This window comes from Palaemon carinicauda, chromosome 11 (assembly GCF_036898095.1).
Source record: "Palaemon carinicauda isolate YSFRI2023 chromosome 11, ASM3689809v2, whole genome shotgun sequence".
NCBI lineage: Eukaryota > Metazoa > Arthropoda > Malacostraca > Decapoda > Palaemonidae > Palaemon > Palaemon carinicauda.
In genome coordinates, this window is record NC_090735.1 from 114,813,796 (window position 1) to 114,836,239 (window position 22,444).

The 22,444-nt window shown below is 43.6% G+C and overlaps 1 protein-coding gene across 1 annotated transcript in view; it reads right to left on the reverse strand.

The window, feature by feature from the left end:
- The window catches only part of LOC137650130 (guanine nucleotide-binding protein subunit gamma-1-like), a 292,665-nt gene that overhangs the window by 219,485 nt on the left and 50,736 nt on the right, over positions 1-22,444 (reverse strand). The gene's annotated exons all lie outside the window — the stretch shown is intronic.

Consider the following 22,444-nt stretch of genomic DNA (forward strand, 5'->3'; position numbering starts at 1 on the left):
TAGATGCTCACACTTTATGAAGTATTTCATATAAAAGACCATACGCACCTTTTGACCATGAAAATCCCACTGTATTGCAGTGTTGGCTGCTCTAGTCAAATTTTTTTCAGTTGTTTCTATTCTTTGCATCTTCCCCCAGTCCCACCTCAACCGTATACCTCCACACTGCATCCATGCATTTGATCTGCTGATGCCTCACATTCCTCCTCCCAATCACTTGCATGTTCTTAGCTATATTGGTTGGTTCCACCTCCTCTCTTCTAATTACACGGTCATAGTATTTCAGACATGCTTCCCTTTTTATATCTTGACTCTCCCTCCTTTCCAGTATTGATGTGAAATTCCAGAAATCCATCTCAGCATCCTCATCTTGGTTCTTTCCAAGAGTCCCCCCTCTTTCCTCTTAAATGCCCAAGTTTCTACCCCATATAATAGTAAGGGACTGATAACTGTCTTATAAATCTTGATTTTGAACCTTAATGGGGGTTTCTTGTCTAAAATAAATCCTTTTAATCTCTCCATTTTCTCTATGATTCTTTCACTCTCTCACTGCTTTCCTAGAACCTTTCTCCTCTGTTATTATTAATCTCAAGTAGTTAAACCCTTTTTTTGTTTTAGCACTGATCCCTCTTCCACTTTAATGTCTTCCTTTTTCAATATTAAACTTACCCGATAATCATGTAGCTGTCAACTCCGTTGCCCGACAGAATTCTATGGAGGGATACGCCAGCTATCACAATACTAGAAGGGGGTGTATTTACCAGCGCCACCTGTGGCCAGGTACTCAAGTACTTCTTGTTGACACCTCCTCAATTATTCCTCTGTCGTGCTTCCGGCAAGACGTTCTGGGATACACTTATGTTCTTGGAGTATTTTCACGACTTTGGTGAAGTATTTCTCTTTGATTTCGGCTGTCGCTTTACTGGAAACTTCTATATTAGCTTAGTTAGCTTTTGGAATTAATTTGATTAATTATGGTGACGAAGAGAGTATGAACTCTCGTTCACCTTTCAATGGCCGACCCTTCCCTTAGACGGAAGTGTTGGTGTCTAAGAGAGTATAGACTCTCTTTCTTAATTTTGCCTAACAAAAGTTATAGATTTATTTTATATCTCTCCGCCTCTTATAGGCCTCTTCGATTAACTTCCTTTTATTATAAACTTATTAAAATTAATTTTTATATTTGTTTATATTCGACCTTCCTAATAGTAGGCGGTCTTTTCTTGGTACCGAAGTTAATTAACATTGAGCCCGTCATTTCGGTTTTACCTGTTAACATATTATGCTATTTCCGCCACAGAGTTTGAAAGAATTTCTTTGATAGTCTCGTACTGTTTTCAAAGTTGAACTAACGTTTTGTTTTGTCTCTGCAGTTGTTGACGTTCAGAACGTTCAACTTGCACTCTATCGTTACGATAGAGAAAGAATGTTCACGGTTTCACGTTGCAGTAAGAGTAACCGTGTCTAGCGTTTTGTTCATTCTTTCTTAACTTAATGGTTTTGATCCTAATAAAGGAACTTTTCAGTTTTTTTTTTTTCCTTTAACAATAATATGTTTTAACGATATATATGATTGGGCTCTTCTCTCAGGTTCTAAGTCAAGAGAGAGAGAGAGATAGAGACGGAGGGAGAAAGAGGATAAACGTTTCATTCAAGCCTGCCAGGCGTACGAGTAACGTCGTTATCGTTTTTGCTCTTCTCCCTAGTCTCTTTAGGGGAAGAAACTAAACGTTTCTAGAGTGATCTAGTGTTTAGTCTCTTTCCAGCCACTGAATTATCTTTCATTAGATTTTTCTGTTACATTGTAATTCTGTTTTCGCAATTACTAACTTTTGAGAAAGGATAGAATTGCGTGTTTCAGGTACAAACCACTTAAAGTTTCGAGTTCAGTGAAATAAGTGCAAACAGAAATCAAAGTGATAAGTGATTAGCGCAAAGTATGTCAGTGTTGTGCGTGAGGGTACTTTTGTGCGCGCCAGTCGTCCTCCCAGTCCGGGACCTCTTGCAAGCTCCCAAGCCCAGGGGAGAAGCAATGTCGAAGGGCATAAGGGTTCAGCAGGCCTTGATCGGCGCACAGAAGTATCCTCGGTGGTTGTGGGCGTGTCTTACCGAGACCGTCACTCCCACCCGCAGACGATTGAGCCCTTATTTTGCTCGTCTGCAGAAGAGATCAGGGGAGAAAATAAAGGCAGAGTAACGCTGGTCTCAGGTCTCAAGACCTCTTAAACGTAAAGTCCAGACCTATGCCAGACGTACGAAGTTAAAGTTCAACAACCCAGATGCAGTCATTGGGTTAGCTCTGACTCTCCTCAGTCATCAGTTGAATACACTCCGCCTAAGAGGAGTAAGGTTCTGCCGCAACAGATCTCTGCTGTTAAGGCTTTACCTCAGCAGACCTTAGTGTCTGCCGACCCCAAGTTGACTCTACTGCAGTCCATGCAGTCACAACTTTCGGTCTTGATGCGTGAGTGTCGGGCTGAGAGTGTTGCGCCTCCGCCTCCGCCTACACTCCCTCCGCCTACGCTCGCTCCGCCTGATCGCAGTACCACCTGCCAGGCGTACGATGTTGTGGACTCTACTACAGTCCATGCAAGCACAGCTTTCGGACTTGATGCGTGAGTGTCGGGCTGAGAGTGTTGCTCCTCCGCCTCCGCCTACACTCCCTCCGCCTACACTCGCTCCGCCTGATCGCAGTACCACCTGCCAGGCGTACGATGTTGTGGACTCTACTACAGTCCATGCAAGCACAGCTTTCGGACTTGATGCGTGAGTGTCGGGCTGAGAGTGTTGCTCCTCCGCCTCCGCCTACACTCCCTCCGCCTACGCTCGCTCAGCCTGATCGCAGTACCACCTGCCAGGCGTACGATGTTGAGCCACGTGCTGAGTTTGCTGTTCCCAGTGGTGTTCAGCCTCCGCCTTCCTTAAGGCAACCTTTACAATGGGATCAGGAGGATTATACCTCTCTTCCTCCGCCTCCACTTGCTGCTCCCCCAGTGATGCAACACTCGGTTGAGGTACAACAACCTCTCCCGTCCATGAGTCAGTCTCCTCAGCTCTCGCTGCAGCGAGCTCAACCCTCCACAAGGCAAGCACCACAACACCTTAGCCCTGCGCCTTAGGAGCCTCAGCTTGCGAGACATTTACCTTGTTCTGCGCAGCCTCTTCCTCATCGCGCTCCGCTCACACCACAGGAACTGGAACTTGCTACTCCGCTTCCGCCAACCGCTCAGCAAGCGCAACCCTTGGGTTCACCACTCATGCTAGGAGTCAGCCTCCTCCACCCATGCGCCTTCCTTCTGCTTGTCTTTTATTCAGCCTTTGCAGACTGAGCCTCAGGTGTTCCCTCAACAGAGTCTTGAAGAGGAAACCACAACTATTGTTGTTCCAGCTCGTTCTGACTCTGCTGTTCAGCATACCTTACCTCCATTTTCAAACCATGGCAAAAATATGAATCATGAGTTTTGAATGTAAGGTAAATATTATGTTGATTTTAAAACCCCATGCAAGCATGCATAAAGCACTCTAGCACTGGTCATGGAATTTCTGAGAAATGTTAAACGCCATGCACACGCTCTGCTTTCCTCTCAGCAGGCTCTGCTTACAGCAGGCTCTGCTTACTACATGCTCTGCATACAGCATGCTCTGCATACAACATGCTCTGCATACAGCATGCTCTGCATACAACATGCTCTGCAGTCAGCATGCTCTGCAGTCAGCATGCTCTGCATACAACATGCTCTACATACAGCATGCTCTGCATACAGCATACTCTGCATACATCATGCTCTGCATACCTTACCGCATGCTTCTCAGTCACACATCTTGGGTTGTTGCCAACTCACTAGACTGTCAAGCAGTTTCATAACGTTGCCTTCTAGTCTGCTGCTTTTGCACCAGTGAACCCTCACTCAGAGAACTTAGCTTTTCTAGGATATGGTCCCTGTAGATGAGAAAGTTCTTTTCTCCCTCCTTCTGATATTCCCTTGAGGACTCTGTCATTTGGAGGGAGCCTTTAGCTGCATAACCTCTTATGGACTTTTATTTAAGCATAACATGCTTCCAGGGAAGGTAATGGTTCCACTTCAGTCGCTAATCCCGTCTGTTACCACACCTGCTCCCATAGACCTTGAGCTGTGTTGCATGACATGCAGTCCAAGCTTAGTCCTTGTTAGAGGATTTTTTGTTTACGGAGTCAATGTGTCACGGGGAAGACGTTCAACAACCAACAGAAGTGACTTGTTGTGACGCAGTGCGGCAACCTCAGCAACCCGTTAAGGAGTTGTCTGTACGACCCAGACAGTCTAGACAGATTCGGGTTGTCACTGTACTTCCTCGCTTGCCCATGATTGACAGTTCACAGACTGTGCAGCAGTATCATGATCTTGTGTCCGGCTCCGTCAGACGACTGGCTTTTAAGAGCTCCCACAAGTCGTCGCTGTCTGGAGATTTTCAAATGGACTATGGATCTGACCAAGGAACTGGGCCTCCTGGTCAATTTTGAGGAGTCTCAGCTCGTTCCATCCCAGACCATTGTCTCCTTGGGTATGGATCTTCAGAGTCGAGCTTTTCGGACTTTTCCGTCGGCCCCAAGGATCTTCCAAGCCCTAGAATGCATCCAGAGCATGCTGAGAAGGAACCGATGCTCAGTCAGGTAGTGGATGAGTCTAACAGGGACACTTTCATCGCTGGCCCTGTTCATCGTGTTAGGGAGACTCCACCTCCCCCCCCTTCAGTATCATCTAGCTGCTCACTGGATAAAGGACATGACGCTAGAGACGGTCTCAGTTCCTGTTTCCGAAGAGAGGAGGTCTTCTCTCGCGTGGTGTAAGAACAGCTTTCTTCTCAAGGAAGGCTACCTTTGGCTGTTCAGAAACACGACCGCCGTCTCCTCTCGGACGCATCAGACACGGGCTGGGGTGCGACTTTGGACGGACAAGAATGCTCGGGAACATGGAATCAGGAGCAAAGGACACTTCACATCATTTGCAAGAAGTTGTTGGCGGTTATTCTGGCCTTGATAAACTTCAAGTCCCTCCAGCTTAACAAAGTGGTGGAGGTGGACTCTGACAACACCACAGCCCTGGCTTACATCTTCAAGCAGGGAGGGACTCTTTCGTGGAAGTTGTTCTAGATCGCAAGGGACCTACTCATCTGGTCTTTAGATCGAAAGCTAACTGGTAACGAGGTTCATTCAGGGCGGTATGAATGTCATGGCAGATCACCTCAGACGGAAGGGTCAGGTCATCCCCACAGAGTGGACCCTTCTCAAGAATGTTTGCAACAGACTTTGGGCCCTGTGGGGTCAGCCAACCATAGATCTGTTCACTACCTCGATAACCTAGAGACTCCTGTTGTATTGTTCTCCGATTCCAGACCCAGCAGCAGTTCACGTGGATGCTTTTCTGCTGGATTGGTTCCATCTCGACCTGTATGCATTCCCGCCGTTCAAGATTGTCAACAGAGTACTTCAGAAGTTCTCCTCTCACTAAGGGACACGGCTGACGTTGGTTGGCTCCGCTCTGGTCCGCGAGAGAATGGTTCTTAGAGGTACTGCAATGGATGGTCGACATTCCCAGGACTCTTCCTCTAGGAGTGAACCTTCTAAGTCTACCTCACTTAAAGAAGGTACACCCAATCCTCCACGCTCTTCGTCTGACTGCCTTCAGACTTTCGAAAGACTCTCAAGAGCTAGGGGCTTTTCGAAGGAGGCAGCCAGAGCGATTGCCAAAGCAAGGAGAACATCCACTCTCAGAATCTATCAGTCTCAAGGGGAAGTCTTCCGTAGCTGGTACAAGACCAATGCAGTTTCCTCAACCAGTACCACTGTAACCCAGATTGCTGACTTCCTGTTATATCTAAGGAAAGTAAGATCCCTTTCAGCTCCTACGATCAAGGGTTACAGAAGTATGTTGGCAGCGGTTTTCCGCCACAGAGGCTTGGATCTTTCCACCAACAAAGATCTACAGGACCTCCCTAGGTCTTTTGAGACCTCAAAGGAACGTCGGTTGTCCACTCCAGGCTGGAATCTAGACGTGGTCCTAAGGTTCCTTATGTCATCAAGATTTGAACCTCTCCAATCAGCCTCTTTTTAGGACCTCACATTAAAAACTCTTTTCCTCGTGTGCTTGACAACAGCTAAAAGAGTAAGTGAGATCCACGCCTTCAGCAGGATCATTGTTTTCACATCTGAAACGGCTACATGTTCCTTGCAGCTCGGTTTTTGCTAAACGAGCTTCCTTCACGTCCTTGGCCTAAGTCGTTCGAGATCCCAAGCCTGTCCAACTTGGTGGGGAATGATCTGAAGAGAGTACTTTGCCCAGTTAGAGCTCTTAGGTACTATCTAAAAAGGTCTTAACCTTTACAAGGACAATCAGAAGCCTTATAGTGTGCTATCAAGAAACCTTCTTTTCCAAGTTCTAAGAACTCAGTTTCTTACTATTCAGGCTTCTGATTAGAGAAACACATTCTCATCTGAAGGAAGAAGACCTTGCTTTGCTGAAGGTAAGGACACATGAAGTGGGAGCTGTGGCTACTTCAGTGGCCTTCAAACAGAACCTTTCTCTGCAGAGTGTTATGGATGCAACCTATTGGAGAAGCAAGTCAGTGTTCGCATCATTCTATCTCAAAGATGTCCAGTCTCTTTTCGAGTACTGCTACACCCTGGGACCATTCGTAGCAACGAATGCAGTAGTAGGCGAGGGCTCAGCCACTACATTCCCATAATCCCATAACCTTTTAACCTTTCTCTTGAATACTTTTTATGGGTTGTACGGTCGGCTAAGAAGCCTTCTACATCCTTGTTGATTTGGCGGGTGGTCAATTCTTTCTTGAGAAGCGCCGAGGTTAAAGGTTGTGATGAGGTCCTTTAGTATGGGTTGTAGCCCTGTATACTTTAGCACCTTTGAGTTGATTCAGCCTCCCAAGAGGAACGCTGCGCTCAGTAAGGAAGACGATCTTATTAAAGGCAGAGTAACGGTTCAAGTCGACTTCCTTACCAGGTACTTATTATTTCATTGTTATTGTGGATAACTGATTATATGAAATACGGGATACTTAGCTATCCTTTAGTCTTGTACACTGGTTTTTCACCCACCCCCCTGGGTGTGAATCAGCTACATGATTATCGGGTAAGTTTAATATTGAAAAATGTTATTTTTATTAGTAAAATAAATTTTTGAATATACTTACCCGATAATCATGATTTAATCGACCCTCCCTTCCTCCCCATAGAGAACCAGTGGACCGAGGAATAATTGAGGAGGTGTCAACAAGAAGTACTTGAGTACCTGGCCACAGGTGGCGCTGGTAAATACACCCCCTTCTAGTATTGTGATAGCTGGCGTATCCCTCCATAGAATTCTGTCGGGCAACGGAGTTGACAGCTACATGATTATCGGGTAAGTATATTCAAAAATTTATTTTACTAATAAAAATAACATGTTTTACTAATCATTAGTTTTGTCTTTCCAGTGTTTCAGCTGCAATCTTTTCCTTATTAGGGAAATTTTCAATATTTAACTTAGCCGGTGATTATATAGCTGCAACTCTGTTGCCCGACAGACAACTCTACGGTAAAAACTCGCCAGCGATCGCTACACAGGTTGCGGGTGTGCCCAACAGCGCCATCTGTCGTCCAGATACCCAGTACTCAATGTAAACAAAGACTCAATTTTCTCTCTGTCGAGCTATCGACAAGACGTACTTACTCGCTGTTGCTAAACTGGAGTTTTTTCACAACTAATTGGTGAAGTACTTTATTCTAGTTTTGAGCTTTCGTTATGCAGGTGTTTTATCTTCATCTTAAATCTTGAACTCGTTTTGGATAGATTTAATTATGGTGACAAAGAGAGTATGGACTTTCTTTCACTTTTAAATGGCCGACCCTTCCCTTAGACGGAAGTGTGTTTAGGCTTTTAGTAATTATCTTATCACGTTATAGATTTTCCTCTATATATTTTATATCTCTCCGCCTTTATTAGGCCTCTTCGATTAACTTTCCATTTATTATAAACATATAAAAATAATTTTAATGTTTTGTTTATATAGACCTTTCCTGAGAGTAGGCGGTCCTAACTTGGAAACCGAAGTTAATCAACGTTGAGCCCTTTATATCGTAATTAGCTTTTAAAGAGCTAAGGATTTAAAACTTTTTAAATGTAATATTTTATAAAAGAATTTCTTTGATAGTCTTCGTACTGTTTTCAAAGATGAACTAACGTTTAGTTTATTTATGCTACGCAGTTGTTGACGTTCAGGACGTTCAACATGCGCTCTATCGTTACGATAGAGAGAGAGTGTATCACGGTTTCACTTTGCAGTAAGAGTAAATCGATTCTGACGTTTTGTTCATTCTTTCTTAGCTTAAATGTTTTAAATTCTATTTTAAAGGAACTTTTTATTTGAAAAACCTTTCAATTTTTTCCTTTAGTCAAATAACATGTTTTTTTGACAAAATATAATTGGGCTCTTCTCTTAGGTGCGAAATCAAGAGAGAAAGAGAGAGAGAGATAGAGACGGAGGGGGAGAGAGGAGAGGAAACGTTCCGTTCAAGCAGGTAACGTTGTTCTCGAGTTACTCTCGTCCCTAGTCGCTGTACGGGGAGGAAGGATAAAACGTTTTTAGTTTTTTATTCTCGTCCCCAGGCTATGTGCGGTGAGAGATTGAAAACGTAGTTATATGAACTAGTGTTTAGTCTCTTTCCCAGCCACTGATTTTTTTATCTTAAAATATGTTTTCTGTTTTTTGCTGGTATTAATGAGCTTGCATTATACGACTGATTTCGCAATTACTACCTTTTAATGAAAAGTAGAATTGCGTGTTTCAGGTAGAAATCAGTAAAAGTTTCAATTTCAGTGAAATAAGTGCAAAACAGAAAATCGAAGTGATAAAGTGATATGTGCAAAGTGTTACAGTGTTGCGTCCGAGGGTTCGTCTGTTCGTGCCTGTCGTTCACCTAGTCCGGGACCTCTTGCATGCTCCCAAGCCCAGGGGAGAAGTAATGTCAAACGACTTATGGGTTCGAGAGGCCTTGACCAACGAACAGACGTTTTCCCTCTATGGTATCGGGTGTATATTACCAAGATCTCCCCTACCATAAGACGAGAGAGACGTTGTTTCTCCTTGTCATCCGAAGGCTTTTCACATAAGAAACCTGTCACAAGGTTTCGAAGCCCTTAAGCAAAAGTCAGTCCTTTCAGGACAGGTCCAGCGTCCTGGTTACAACCATTAGGACAGCTCTGACCCTATGCAGTCATCGGATAACTGCTCGCCGCCTAACAAAAATGTAACACAGACTCCGAGAGTCTTTTTTTGTAGGCAAAGTGTTGCGGTCACAGACGTTACCCTCGTCTCTTACCACAACCATTTCCGTTGATCCTTAATAGGTTGTATGGTAAGACATGCAGTATATGCTTGCCTCCCTTATGGAAGACTATTCTGCCGATTAGTCCGTTGAGTCTAGCCGTTTATCTCATCGATATCCTGGCTTTCAGCCAACCTAACGTTCCTTTGTGCTTACTGTTGACGTTGGCGTAGCTTAGTCACGTCAGTCAGGTTGTTTAGAACCACACTCGATGCGGTCTCGTGTGGTTTTTCAGCCGCATTTGGACGTTAGGCCACTTGCTGATGCTCCTGTTGACGTTCAAGACGTTCACTAACAATCGGAGTTGACTTGTTTTGACGCTGTGCGTCAACCTCCGCATTCTAGAGTTGTTTTGACTGCTCAGTCTAGGCAGTCAAAGCAGTCTCGAGTGGACGCTGTGCGTCCTCACGCACCTGTTGTGGTTGACAGTTCAGTTGTTGACAGTTCACAGACTGTCAAGCAGTTACATGACGTTGCATTCTGGTCCGCTACTAATGCACCAGTGAGTGTGGACTCTGCTTGTAAAGCATTGCCACCACGGTAGGTCTCTCCCTTGCTTGAGACTCAGCTTTCATCGGACAAGGTTCCTGTTGATGAGGAATTTGCTGTTCCCCCTCCTACTGATATTCCCTTGAGGACTCTGTTAGATGTAGAGGAGCCTAAAGCTGCTTAGCCTCCTATGGACTTTAATTAAATCATGATGATTTTTTTTAAGGATCTTTGTCCGGATCTTTTTGTAACTGCTGCTCCTCGTTCGCCTAAACGTCTGAGCTTACACTAGGCCTAGCTACTTCGAAGCCGTTGTTTTTAAGCTAGTGCTCTCTCGCTCTCCTAGAGAGCTTTACGTTGGCTAGGCGACTGGTTTTTCACCAGGAGGAGTTTGGGGGATACAGCCTTTGCTTTCTCTTCTTTTAAACTGGTTTATAGAGCGAGAGTCTGATATGACACGAGAGAAGTTCTCGACTTGGGAGTTCATGCCTCTGCCCAGATAGACTTCTCAATTCTCGTAGACTCTCCCTGGCGCCTGGCCAGGAGACGCTCCAAGTTGTTTACAGGTCAACTTCACAGCTGTTTTCGAGCCTTTGAAGTTTTGCTGTACAATTATGTCATGCATAACAAGGCTTTCAGGGATGGTAAACGGTACCGCCTCAGTCGCTAACCCCGTCTGTTGCCACACCTGCTCCCGTAGACCCTAAATGGGCTTTGCTGCAAGACATGCAGTCCAAGCTTGCATCCTTGATAGAGGACTTTAATGCGGAGAAGGTTGCTACCGAACCTTCTGGCCAACAACCTTCCAACCGGTCGGTTGTGCGCCCTGTTGACGCTGAGGTAACCTACTCGCGTCTGCCAGTTGAGGTGGTTCCTCCACCGATGCGACCCAGTGTGGGTTGCCAGCCGCACGTTGACGTTAAGCGACGCTCGGAGGTGGTTGTTGACGGTCAGGACGTTCAACAACCAGCAGAGGTGACTTGTTTTGACGCAGTGCGTCAACCTCAGCAACCCGGTAGGGTGTTGACTGCACAACCCAGACGGTCTAGACAGTCTCGGGTTGACGCTGTGCTTCCTCGCGCACCCATGGTTGTTGACAGTTCACAGACTGTGCAGCAGTTCCATGATGTTGCGTCTGGCTCCGTCACGCATCCACCAGTGCGACCGGACTCAGCGAGCCAGACGTTGCCCACTCCGTTGCCGTTTCCTCATCAGTTTTCGGATGAGGAACCCTCTGATGAGGACGTTGCTGAACAACAAGACGATCAGCCCCCAGAATAATCAAGCCCTGCTATCCATCCAGAAGATGCTGAAGAAGGAACGCTGCTCAGTCAGGCTGTGGATGAGTCTGGTAGGGACGCTGTCATCCGTGGAACAATTTGTGTCACTAGGAAGACTACACGTCCGTCCTCTTCAATACCATCTAGCTTTCCACTGGAAAAAGGACAAGACGCTAGAAGCGGTCTCGATCCCGTGTCCGAAAAGATAAAGTCTTGTCTGACTTGGTGGAAGGACAATATCAACCTAAGAGAGGGTCTTCCCCTGGCTGTTCAGACTCCCAACCACGTTCTCTTCTCGGACGCATCGGACGTGGGCTGGGGCGCGACACTAGACGGTCGGGAATGCTCAGGACTGTGGAACTCGAGTCAGAGGAGCATGCATATCAACTGCAAGGAGCTGTTGGCAGTACATCTGGCCTTGAAAAGCTTCAAGTCTCTCCTTCGAGGCAAAGTGGTGGAAGTTAACTCGGACATCACCACGGCCTTGGCGTACATCTCCAAACAAGGAGGTACCCACTCACTGACGTTGTACGAGATCACAAGGGACCTGCTCATCTGGTCAAAAGGTCAAGACATCTCCCTAGTAACGAGGCTCATCCAAGGCGACTTGAACGTCATAGCAGATTGTCTCAGTCGGAAAGGGCAAGTAATTCCAACCGAATGGACCCTCCACAAGGATGTGTGCAAGAGACTTTGGGCCACTTGGGGTAAAACCATCCATAGATCTCTTTGCAACCTCGCTGACCAAGAGGCTTCCAATCTATTGCTCTCCAGTCCCGGACCCAGCAGCAATACATATAGATGCTTTCCTCCTAGATTGGTCACATCTGGATCTCTACGCATTCCCACCGTTCAAGATTGTCAACAAGGTACTGCAGAAGTTCGCCTCTCACGAAGGGACAAGGTTGACGTTAGTTGCTTCCCTCTGGCCGGCGAGAGAATGGTTCACCGAGATACTTCGATGGTTAGTAGACGTTCCCAGTAGTATTCCTCTAAGGGTAGACCTTCTACGTCAGCCACACGTAAAGAAGGTACTCCAAAGCCTCCACGCTCTTCGTCTGACTGCCTTCAGACTATCGAAAGACTCTCGAGAGCTAGAGGCTTTTCGAAGGAAGCAGCCAGTGCGATTGCTAGAGCAAGGAGAGCTTCTTCCATTAGAGTCTACCAATCGAAGTGGGAAGTCTTCCGAGACTGGTGCAAGTCAGTTTCTGTATCCTCGACCAGTACCTCTGTAGCTCAAATAGCTGTTTTTCTCTTATACCTGAGAAAAGGACGATCCCTTTCAGCTCCCACTATCAAGGGCTACAGAAGCATGTTGGCATCGGTCTTCCGGCATAGAGGCTTAGATCTTTCCAAACATAAAGATCTGCAAGACCTCCTTAAGTCTTTTGAGACCACCAAGGAGCGTTGTTTGGCTACCCCTGGATGGAATTTAGACGTGGTACTAAGATTCTTCATGTCAGACAGGTTGGAGCCGTTACAATCAGCCTCCCTGAAAGATCTCACTCTTAAGACTCTTTTCCTGGTATGCTTAGCCTCGGCTAAAAGAGTCAGTGAGATTCATGCCTTCAGCAAGAACATAGGATTTTCGTCAGAAAAAGCCACTTGTTCGCTACAGCTTGGTTTTCTAGCCAAAAATGAGCTGCCTTCTCGGCCTTGGCCTAAATCTTTCAATATCCCCAGCTTATCGGAGATCGTAGGCAATGAACTAGAAAGAGTCTTATGCCCTGTTAGAGCTCTTAAGTTCTATTTAAAGCGTACTAAACCTTTACAAGGCCAATCTGAAGCTTTATGGTGTTCAGTTAAGAAACCATCCTTGCCTTTGTCAAAGAATGCTTGGTCAGACTTTATCAGATTGTTAATACGAGAAGCTCATTCACATCTGAGTGAGGAAGACCGAACTTTGCTTAAGGTGAAGACACACGAAGTTAGAGCTGTAACAACTTCCGTGGCCTTTAAGCAAAATATATCTCTGCAAAGTATAATGGACGCAACCTATTGGAGAAGCAAGTCAGTGTTCGCGTCATTTTACTTGAAAGATGTCCAGTCTCTTTACAAGAACTGCTACACACTGGGACCATTCGTAGCAGCGAGTGCAGTAGTGGGTGAGGGCTCAACCACTACAATTCCCTAATTCCATACCCTTTTAATCTTTCTCTTGAAATGTTTTTATTGTTGTTTTTTGGGTTGTCCGGAAGGCTAAGAAGCCTTTCGCATCCTGGTTGATTTGGCGGGTGGTCAAAGTCATTTCTTGAGAGCGCCTAGATTAGGGGTTTTGATGAGGTCCTGTTGTATGGGTTGCAACCCTTGATACTTCAGATCCTAGGGGTCGATCAGCATCCTAAGAGGATCGCGAGGCTCCGTAAGGAAGACGTACTTAAAAGGCAGAGAAATTGTTCAAGTCGACTTCCTTACCAGGTACCTATTTATTTTGTTTTTGTTATTTTGATAACTTCTAAAATGAAATAAAAACTCTTAGCTCATAAAAGTGTAAACATATATTGCTGGTCTCTACCCACCCCCCTGGGTGTGAATCAGCTATATAATCACCGGCTAAGTTAAATATTGAAAAATGTTATTTTGATAATAAAATAAATTTTTGAATATACTTACCCGGTGATTATAAATTAAAGGACCCTCCCTTCCTCCCCAATAGAGACGCAGTGGGACGAGGAGAAAATTGAGTCTTTGTTTACATTGAGAACTGGGTATCTGCACGACAGATGGCTCTGTTGGGCACACCTGCAACCTGTGTAGCGATCGCTGGCGAGTTTTTACCGTAGAGTTGTCTGTCGGGCAACAGAGTTGCAGCTATATAATCACCGGGTAAGTATATTCAAAAATTTATTTTATTATCAAAATAACATTTTTCCATGCTAAAATCCTTTCTTGTAGTTATTTTGTGTTTCTTATACTGTAAGGACTAAATTATCTACAAGCATCAGTTCTGATAATTCTTTGTTATTTCTTAATTCAAATGTCAAGATTCTATAATGACAGGGAACAAGAATGGACTCAGAACTGATCCCTGATGAAGGCCAACTTACACAGGAAATGACTCTGTTTTTCCATATTTTTGTCTTTTCATGGGTTCTTGTCACCACATTCGAGTATATCATCCTCACTAACCTTTCCAACTTCTCCGGTACTCCTTGTTTTCTTAACATTAATAGACTAACCTTCTTGGTACCCTGTCATATGCCTTTTCAAGATCCACAAAACATATAATCTTTTCTGTTTCTCTCTAGATATTTCTTTTGGACTTTTCTTACTATAAAAATAGCATCCATTGTGCTCTTTTCTATCCTAGTTCCAAACTGGTGCTCATGTATGTCTATTAACATTCTCAGCCTTCCTTCTACTATTCTTTCTGGTGTTTTGAATATAGGCTTTAAAACCTTTATTCCTCTATAGTTTCCACAGTTCGACATTTCTCCCTTTTGTTTATACAATTTAATCGTCTAACTCTCTTCCTAGACCCATGGGGAAATGAAATAGGGAAATAATGAACTATATTTTAGAAGTAGTGAATAAAGATTATAAGATATCTTTAGATCAGTAAACTATGAAAAGGAACTTTTGTCAGCCTGTTCAAGATAAAACCTTTCAGTGCAAGTTTGAACTTTTGAAGTTCCACCAATTCAACTGCCTGATTAGGAAGATCATTCCACAGTCTGGTCAAAGCTGGAATAAAACTTCTAGAATACTGTTTAGTATTGTACCTTATGATGGAGAAGGCAAGACTTAAACTGTATACAGTACTTAGTACTTACATACAAGATGGTGCAGTCTGGGAATTTTCAAACGTAAAGGATGGTCAGAATTATGAAAAATCTTTTGGAACATGAATAAAAATCTAACTTAACATTAATGCTAGAGATTACTATCAAGGAAAAGAAATTTAATAGACCACAAGGATTTGTCTAACAAATTAAGATGAGAGTCAGCAGCTGAAAATCAGACAGGAGAACAACACTCAAAGGTAAATAAGTAGAACTAGTAAAGCACTCTGAGAGTGCAAACCTTCGCCACAGCAGCTTATTTCTTGAAACCAGTTTGCTTTTCCCAGAATCAGTGTAGACCGTAGGCATATTTGAAGTGTGTGTGACAACCGTGTGCAGAGTTCAGGTGTGAGGACCAAGCCCCAAGTCCGCATCTTTGATGTAATCCGCGGAAACGAACATGAAGTCCTGCTAACAGAGGCCTTACAGGTAGTAGGTTGGCCTGGGCACCAACCTCCCGTCGAGATACTACCGCTAGAGGGGTCCTTTGACTGGCCAGACAGTACTACATAGGACCCTTTTCTCTGGTTACGGTTATTTCCCTTTGCCTACACAGACACCGAATAGTCTGGCATATTCTTTACAGATTCTCCTCTGTCCTCATACACCTGACAACACTGTGATTGCCAAACAATTCTTCTACACTCAAAGGGTTAACTACTGTACTTTAATTGTTCAGTGGCTACTTTCCTCATTGTAAGGGTAGAAGAGACTTTAGCTATGGTAAGCAGCTCTTCTAGGAGAAGGACACTCCAAAATCAAACCATTGTTCTTTAGTCTTGGGTAGTGCCATAGCCTCTGTAACATGGTCTTCCACTGTCTTGGGTTAGAGTTCTCTTGCTTGAGGGTACACTCGGGTACACTTCTATCTTGTTTTTCTTCCTCTTGTTTTGTTAAAGTTTTTATAGTTTTTATAGGAAATATTTATTTTAATGTTGTTACTATACTCAAAATATTTTATTTTTCTTTATTTCCTTTCCTCACTGTTAGGGCCCCTGGGCTTATAGCATCCTGCTTTTCCAACTAGTGTTGTAGCTTGGCATTTAATAATAATAATAATAATAATTGATTATTTTTCCCCTTAGTCCAGACAGTCCTAGCAATAAACTGCTAGCTTGCATGACCCGTGGGGTCGAGGCAAATTTGAAAACAACCATGTATGAACTGGAGGTTAGGGTTAAGTCAGTTGACCTTTTGTTTGACCTTGAACTTGACCTTTGACCTAAGGCTCAAAATTGATTGCCTTCAATGTCTCAACATAACAATTAATCCTTGAATGTTACATTAAGTAAAAATGTGGCCAGGAAGTTCACAAACAAACAAACAGGGGTGAAAACATATGGTAGGTAATGAAAGAATTAAACCATTTCTTCTGAATAGGTTCATCACTGAAAATCTTAAAATGACTCTCAATAAGCTAACGTTGTGGAATTAAAGAAGAAAAAGACTGAATGTGTTTTGACTTACAGTCATACTTTGAGATTTGGTAAGGTTCATCTTCATGACCTATAATTGTTCCCATGCTCTTATTTTAGTTTGGCTTAGAAAAACAAGCTCGTTGCATTTGCAGGTGATACTACTCTCTTTGCATCAATTCTATCTGAATGTAGGTCTGGGGTTGCTGAATCTCTTAATTTAGATCTATCTAAGATTAGTGCATGGTGCAAATTATGGAGCATGAAGTTGAACCATAACTAGTCTCAAAGTATGATGGTAAGTAGATCGAGGACAGTGGCTCGTCAACATCAGATCTCAGCACTGATAATGTTTTTTGTAACTGTATGATTCTTTGAAAATTTTAGATGTGATTATTGATAACAAATTTACTTTTGAGAAATACATCCAGTCTGTCTCTTCAGTTACAGAAAAAATTACTTATTGAGAAAGTCTTTTAAGAATTTTGGTGATCAATCTAATCTGAAGAAGTGTTTGTTCCCATACTAACAAATCTTAAGTTATTTATTGTGGATTATCTTTGGCAAGACTGGAAGGTAGCCATTAGACTAAAAGTGCAAGGTAGCAACCCTGCCTAACACTTGAGTGGGTAGGCTGCGAGCCACGTCACTTTTTTCTTTTGGCATGTAGAGAGTGGACGTCTCCTCTCTCTCTCCTCCAAAGGCGGTCATTTGACTTTGTAATTTTTTGTTGCTTTCTCTTTTCAGGTGTGTTTGTACTTCTTGACACCCTCATGCGGACGTGTCTTGGTCGTGAGGGTGCCGTGTGCGGTACCTTCATGTCTTCGGTGTATACCGACCCGCACTCCTTATGTCTAACTTGTAGAAGGCAATAATGCGAGCAGTGTTCGCCCTGCGATGAGTGCAGGGAGCGGTCTGCCTCACAATGGGAGAAGTTTGGGTGGCGTAGGAAGAAGAGGGCAAAGCAAGCCCGTTCTTCGTTTTGCATGCCCAAACGTCTTTAAGAGAGCTCCTACTCACTTGCTTTCTTCCAGGTGTTGATCAAACAGGAGCGCAGACCGAATAACACCTTGCAAACCTCGGGGTACTGGGGGTGGGTAATTGACTCCCCTAGAGGGCCTAGAGGATCAACTTTACCTCCAGCCACCGGGGAGCCTTTTTCACTTGCAAATGTGTTGCAGGCGTGGCCGTCTTTTGGGGTTTCTGCTCCCCCTACGAAGGAATTGTTACTGCTCCTTCAGCGTGATGCTAGGAAGGATCCATCTCCAGAGCCTTCAACATCTTAAGTTCTGGAGGTCTGCAAAGTTCACCTATTGCCCTTTCCCAGACCTTCCCCACGTGGACGCGACCGATCGATCAACACGATCACTAGCGAGACACGTCTAGATCTATGTCTGGACGCTCGCGTTCTAGATTGCGCCAACCTAGATTACAAGGACGACGCTTACGTTTGGTAGGGCAACATTCATGCTCGCGAGGCGGCCATTCACGAGGACGACGTTCACAATCGCAAGGCCCACGTTCATGAGCTAAGCACTCGAAATGTTTTCGCCGTTCATGATCTTGGGCTAGACACTCATGATCACTAACAGAACGTTCATGATCAAGGTCTAGACGTTCCTCTTCAAGAGGAAGAGGTAAGTGCATGTACAGTCCATCCTCATGTAGCCCCTCAACTCGTCCCTCACTTCTACGACCTCGGATCGAACCTCATCTTGCTACAAAACATTTTACAGACATGCATCCAGCTAAGCTACCCCCAGTTCCCTTTGCTGCCTGGGGCGCCTTAGCGAAGCATTCGTCTATGTGACACTCTCCAATGCGGTCATCAATGACACACTCTTCAACGCTTCGGGTTGCCCCTGTTTAGAGGCCCTCACTACCTGCTATGTCTGGCGTAGGCTATCCTCTGGAGCAACAGGAATCCTCACGGCTTCTATCTTTCAAAATGGCTCCTGGTGCTCTTGAGAAGAGCACATCTGCTTATGAAACTTGCAGTTTTGCACAGGAATCTCGCAAGTTCACGTGCAAATCGGCCATTTCCACGAGCGATTCGCGAGTAGAGGTACCGGAATAGCAAGCAAGTACACTCCCAATACCTCTTCTTCCACCTCTTGCAGCAGGCCAATGCCCTTCCTAGAAGGGTTCAAGGAGCCTCCTAATAAGTTCGCTAATGTGCCTATTAATCTTGATTGCTCTCTTGGTTTTTTGAAAGAGCATATCCTGTTGCCCCAGAGGCTATCTCCTACGTCGTCTTAGACTCCTTCTAGAATTCCTTTTAGACAACGCTGTAGTGGTTTGTGGACTGTGGCCAGAGGTAGCACCCGAACTGCCTAGTGTCCGAATGCCGACCACACCCCAACGTTCACTACACCAAAAATATACAACGGTGGAATACCCAAAAATCTAGGTAACAGGTCAAGAGAACGGAGCTCTGGGCACCACCCCTTGATTTATACTGGGCTAGGGGACCCAGCTAGAACCTTAGTTCCTTCTTATCTTCCCTTGCCTTAATCTTGCTGGATATAAGTAAAATATCAGAACATTAGGTGAAAGGAAACATTATAATTTTTTTTTTTTTTAATCTGACAACAGGATACAGTGTGGGAGAAAAAAATTATGATAAATAACTTATTAGAAAGATTTAAAAAAAAAACAACTGCTACTAAGAAAAAAACAGTGGCTGAGAATAGGACACAATGATGAAAGGTCCTTGAATGAAATTCTGTCTTCATAAAAAACAAGGAAAATATTTATTTGAAACGAAACAAAAAAATTATATTCCTACAGTCTAGTTTGAAAGAATAAGATCCTCAAATTACATGAACTGAGACCTTGGTATATCCATGGCAGAGCCTCATAGGAATCAACCCTCTAATAGTTAACAAGACAAAAAAAAATAATTTGAATCCTCAGTGATACACAGTATGTCATGGTTATTCTACAGCCATGACAATGGATAAGAGGTGAGGTCATTTATAATAGTTTTTTGTGGCCCCTCTTGATTTTAAAGTCACACACACCCAAAAATTCAGTGTAAATCTTTTCTTTCACATAAAAGATACTATTCCCCAATTAATGCGACAAATCTAAAATCCCCAAGCAAACCTGCTGTTTACAGTCTTCAATTCTAGTTGACTAGCAACATAAACAGGTGCAGGATGATGCAGTACCCTTCCACTTGTTTTTTCTAATTCTCCAATTCTAGTTGCCCCTTCAAACCATACAGGGAGCAGGGTATGGTTATTTTTTCTAAATGTTTCTGCTTACAATGTTTAAATAATTCAATCACTGCCATGGTGTAAAAGCAAATAACGTATAAACTTTAACAAACTTTAGGATTCACAAGGTAACTTCTCAGTTTTGGCAAGAAAACTGTCCATAAACACTCTATCAATATATTACCACCTAAGTCAGTGATAAGACTAATCTAGTTTCATTTGCTCCTAATTTTGAATCAAGTTACCATGTAGCAGAGCAAGAAATATTTACAATACAAGTCTTGAGTAACTATTCTTTTGGCAACTTCATCTTTCCTATATGCAGTCCTTAAAAGAATAACCTAAATTCCTCTCCCTACTGAGTGTAGGAGGTTGCTGTCAGTACCTAGAAAGAAATAATAATGGATTAAGGCATTTTTGGGGGGTCACAGAGGGATATTAGAAATAAAGAAAGAAAAAAATGTTTTTTTCAATATTTAACTTAGCCGGTGATTATATAGCTGCAACTCTGTTGCCCGACAGACAACTCTACGGTAAAAACTCGCCAGCGATCGCTACACAGGTTGCGGGTGTGCCCAACAGCGCCATCTGTCGTCCAGATACCCAGTACTCATTGTAAACAAAGACTCAATTTTCTCTCTGTCGAGCTATCGACAAGACGTACTTACTCGCTGTTGCTAAACTGGAGTTTTTTCACAACTAATTGGTGAAGTACTTTATTCTAGTTTTGAGCTTTCGCTATGCAGGTGTTTTATCTTCATCTTAAATCTTGAATTCGTTTTGGATAGATTTAATTATGGTGACAAAGAGAGTATGGGCTTTCTTTCACTTTTAAATGGCCGACCCTTCCCTTAGACGGAAGTGTGTTTAGGCTCTTAGTAATTATATCACGTTATAGATTTTCCTCTATATATTTTATATCTCTCCGCCTTTATTAGGCCTCTTCGATTAACTTTCCATTTATTATAAACATATAAAAATAATTTTAATGTTTTGTTTATATAGACCTATCCTGAGAGTAGGCGGTCCTAACTTGGAAACCGAAGTTAATCAACGTTTAGCCCGTTATATTGTATTTAGCCTTTAAAGAATTTAAAACTTTTTAAATTTAATGTTTTATGAAAGAATTTCTTTGATAGTCTTCGTACTGTTTTCAAAGATGAACTAACGTTTAGTTTTTTAGACTACGCAGTTGTTGACGTTCAGGACGTTCAACATGCGCTCTATCGTTACGATAGAGAGAGAGTGTTTCACGGTTTCACTTTGCAGTAAGAGTAAATCGATTCTGACGTTTTGTTCATTCTTTCTTAGCTTTAATGTTTTAAATTCTAAATTAAAGGAACTTTTAATTGGAAAACCTTTCAGTTTTTTCCTCTAGTCAAATAACATGTTTTTTTTTTTTTTTGACGATATATAATTGGGCTCTTCTCTTAGGTGCGAAATCAAGAGAGAATGAGAGAGAGAGATAGAGACGGAGGGAGAGAGAGGAGAGAAAACGTTCCGTTCAAGCGGGTAACGTTGTTCTCGAGTTACTCTCGTCCCTAGTCGCTGTACGGGGAGGAAGGATAAAACGTTTTAGTTTTTTATTCTCGTCCCCAGGCTATGTGCGGTGAGAGATTGAAAACGTAGTTATATGAACTAGTGTTTAGTCTCTTTCCCAGCCACTGATTTTTTTATCTTAAAATATGTTTTCTGTTTTTTGCTGGTATTAATGAGCTTGCATTATACGACTGATTTCGCAATTACTACCTTTTAATGAAGGGTAGAATTGCGTGTTTCAGGTAGAAATCAGTAAAAGTTTCGATTTCAGTGAAATGAGTGCAAAACAGAAAATCGAAGTGATAAAGTGATATGCGCAAAGTGTTACAGTGTTGCGTCCGAGGGTTCGTCTGTTCGTGCCTGTCGTTCACCTAGTCCGGGACCTCTTACATGCTCCCAAGCCCAGGGGAGAAGTAATGTCAAACGACTTATGGGTTCGAGAGGCCTTGACCAACGAACAGACGTTTTCCCTCTATGGTATCGGGTGTATCTTACCAAGATCTCCCCTACCATAAAACGAGAGAGACGTTGTTTCTCCTCGTCATCCGAAGGCTTTTCGCATAAAAAACCTGTCACAAGGTTTCGAAGCCCTTAAGCGAAAGTCAGTCCTTTCAGGACAGGTCCAGCATCCTGGTTACAACCATTAGGACAGCTCTGACCCTATGCAGTCATCGGATAACTGCTCGCCGCCTAACAAAAGCGTAACACAGACTCCGAGAGTCTTTTTTTGTAGGCAAAGTGTTGCGGTCACAGACGTTACCCTCGTCTCTTACCACAACCATTTCCGTTGATCCATGGGTTGTATGGCAAGACATGCAGTATATGCTTGCCTCCCTTATGGAAGACTATTCTGCCGATTAGTCCGTTGAGTCTAGCCGTTTATCTCATCGATATCCTGGCTTTCAGCCAACCTAACGTTCCTTTGTGCTTACTGTTGACGTTGGCGTAGCTTAGTCACGTCAGTCAGGTTGTTTAGAACCACACTCGATGCGGTCTCGTGTGGTTTTTCAGCCGCATTTGGACGTTAGGCCACTTGCTGATGCTCCTGTTGACGTTCAAGACGTTCACTAACAATCGGAGTTGACTTGTTTTGACGCTGTGCGTCAACCTCCGCATTCTAGAGTTGTTTTGACTGCTCAGTCTAGGCAGTCAAAGCAGTCTCGAGTGGACGCTGTGCGTCCTCACGCACCTGTTGTGGTTGACAGTTCAGTTGTTGACAGTTCACAGACTGTCAAGCAGTTACATGACGTTGCGTTCTGGTCCGCTACTAATGCACCAGTGAGTGTGGACTCTGCTTGTAAAGCATTGCCACCACGGTAGGTCTCTCCCTTGCTTGAGACTCAGCTTTTATCGGACA